Source organism: Sceloporus undulatus, chromosome 7 (genome assembly GCF_019175285.1).
Source record: "Sceloporus undulatus isolate JIND9_A2432 ecotype Alabama chromosome 7, SceUnd_v1.1, whole genome shotgun sequence".
Taxonomy (NCBI): domain Eukaryota; kingdom Metazoa; phylum Chordata; class Lepidosauria; order Squamata; family Phrynosomatidae; genus Sceloporus; species Sceloporus undulatus.
This window is the reverse complement of record NC_056528.1, coordinates 12,201,358-12,203,881: the sequence shown is the minus strand read 5'-3', so window position 1 is coordinate 12,203,881 and position 2,524 is coordinate 12,201,358.

Genomic DNA, 2,524 nt, shown 5'->3' with positions numbered 1-2,524 from the left:
ACCTCCGCCGCCGCAGAAAGCCAGGCTCCCCCTCCGAGGAGGAGGAAGGAGGAGGAGGAAGGCTGGCTGCTCCGCCCTCCTTGCCTGCCTGGCTCTCTCTGCACGCGCTCAGAGGCACGCCAGGGGTCCCCCTCCCTAGTAGGACCTCCTGTCCTCCGAAGGGCACCCAGGGTCCTCCATTCGGGCAGAGGGCCGGGCAGGTCCTCCTTCTCTCAGAGCAGCCCTAAGAAGGAGGAGGGAGGCCTTGAGATCGGAGCCTTTGGCAAAGCCATCCCCAGGGCCCCCCTTCCTTCCCCAGCACCCCTCCTCCAGGAGGAATCCCAGCACCTCCTCCGTGCTGAGCCTTGGCCATTCTGAGGCTGAGAGAGTGGGCCTCCCAGGCGCTTGGGGCACCACCCGTAAACCAGGGCCTTTCTGTGCAGGGCCCCCAACGTCAGGCTTTCATCTAGTACAGTATGTCCTTCTTGTGGGCCTTCCAGCCAACTGAGGGCAAGCCAAGGACTGTTGGGAGGAGGCTTGCCATGGCCTTCCCTTGAGGCTGAGAGGCTGAGGCTCGCTGGAGAACTAACCATTTAGCCCCAAATGCTCCAGTTGAAGGGGGCGAGGAGGGAAGGCTTCCGCATGGCCCTCTGTGCCATCAGGCCTTGTCCCTGCTGCAGGGGCCAGAGGTTCTGCAGATGGTTTTCTACCAGGCCTTGGTTGGCCTTGTTCCTCCTCAGGGCAGGACCTCTCTGCTCCAAGGTGCCCCCTTCTCTCCCCTCTTTGGAGGGCGATGGAAGGAGGCTTAATTGGGGGCGACATCAGTTCCATTGGCAAGGCTTCTTCTGGCAAAAGAAGACAGGGACTGTCCAGCCACAAAGAAGGAGCCGGCTGCAACAACAGTTGCTAGGAGGAAAGCTGGGTGCCATGGGCCCAAGGCCCCACAGGACAGTGGGATGCCTGTGGAAAGATGCACCCACTAAAGACTATGGATAGGATACATGCCATGGGGTCCTAGAGCTGGAAGGGATCCCAAGGGCAACCGAGTCCAACCCCAAGAGATGGGCATTCATCCAACCTTAGGTTTAAAGACCACCGAAGAAGGCGAGCCCCCCCCTCCAAGGCAACTCTTCTCCCCGTTGGAACAGCTCTTAACTTCTTAAATGGCAGAAGTCAAGATATAGCTGTGTTAGTCTGTGGAATCAGTATGTAGAGAGATCTTGCAGCACCTTTCACACTCACTGAAAGGAAGAAGTTGGCACCATGAGCTTTCCTAGACTTAAGTCTACTTCTTCAGTGCATTTCACAGAGTTAAAAATGCATCTGAGGAAGCAGACTGAAGTCTAGGAAAGCTCATGCTGCCAACTTCTTCCTTTCAGTGAGTCTCCATGGCACTACAAGACCTCTCTACATCCCTGTCTTTCTAAGTTGCCTCTTGGGAATAACGCCTTTGGCCCCAGAACGGTCTGCGCTCATGGCACATTCCTGGTTGGAACAAAGCATTCAGCGCAGCTTGTGGTCCGCCATCCATCCATCCAGACCAAGCAGTGCATTGCCAGTCAAGCATGGCTGCCTGTTGGGAGAACATCCAGTTCCTGGTTTAGCTGACTTACCTGGAGACACAAAAACACCTGGCTATGTATGTGTCTAGGTCAGTCTCTTGGCAAGGGACTTGTGAAGACTGGCTGCAGGGATATCATTACTGGTGTCAGGCAAAATGCTTTTCTCCCCATAAATATTCTGCCACTTAGTTGGATTCTTCTTCCCAAGTCTGTACCACTGCTGTGACTTCAAACTCCAGCTGGGAATTTGGAAACCCAGTTTAGGCATCCAAAGGAAAGGGGCAGTCAGAGGGACCAAGGGGCTGTAAATGCAGTGGTCCCGCCACATTTGCTGGGCTTAGGGGTGAAGGATCCCTGTGAATGTGGGGAAAAACCCAAAACCCTGAGGCCTTGCCATGCAAGAAGACTCAAACAGAAAGTAACATGTAAATCGCCTCCTCACAACCAGCAATATATATACCCCACTCTCTTCCATGCCAGCATTCTTTGAGGATGCCAGTCAGAGATGCTGGCGAAATAACAGGAACAAACTCTTCTAGAAGATGGCCTCAGAGCCCGAAAAACGCACGGAAAACTATGCCGGAGGGTATAGGAAGGAAGTTGTGCAGCTCCTCTCTCACTCTTCTCCTTCGGCTCCCAGCGTTGTTGGGCTGCTGTTGCTCCTTCCCCTGATTGCCTTGCAGCTTCCTTCCTTCCTCCCCTTCGCAGCACATGAGTGGTAGCTACAGCCAAGGCCTCGTGCGGCGCAGCGCATGACGCCCGCCATTTATCCCACCGGGATAAATGGAAGATTTTTTATTCATGCAATTCCTCCGCCGCACGAAGCCTCTGTATCTGGTCTCTCCTTAATCCGAGGCAGCGGGGAGCACAGCTCTGGAGAAGACAGGATTTCCATGAATTTGGTTTCCAATTGGGCCCACAGTCCACAAATTCCCCGGATCAGACTTTGCAGGGATGCAAGATGAAATTGGTCCAGATATGAA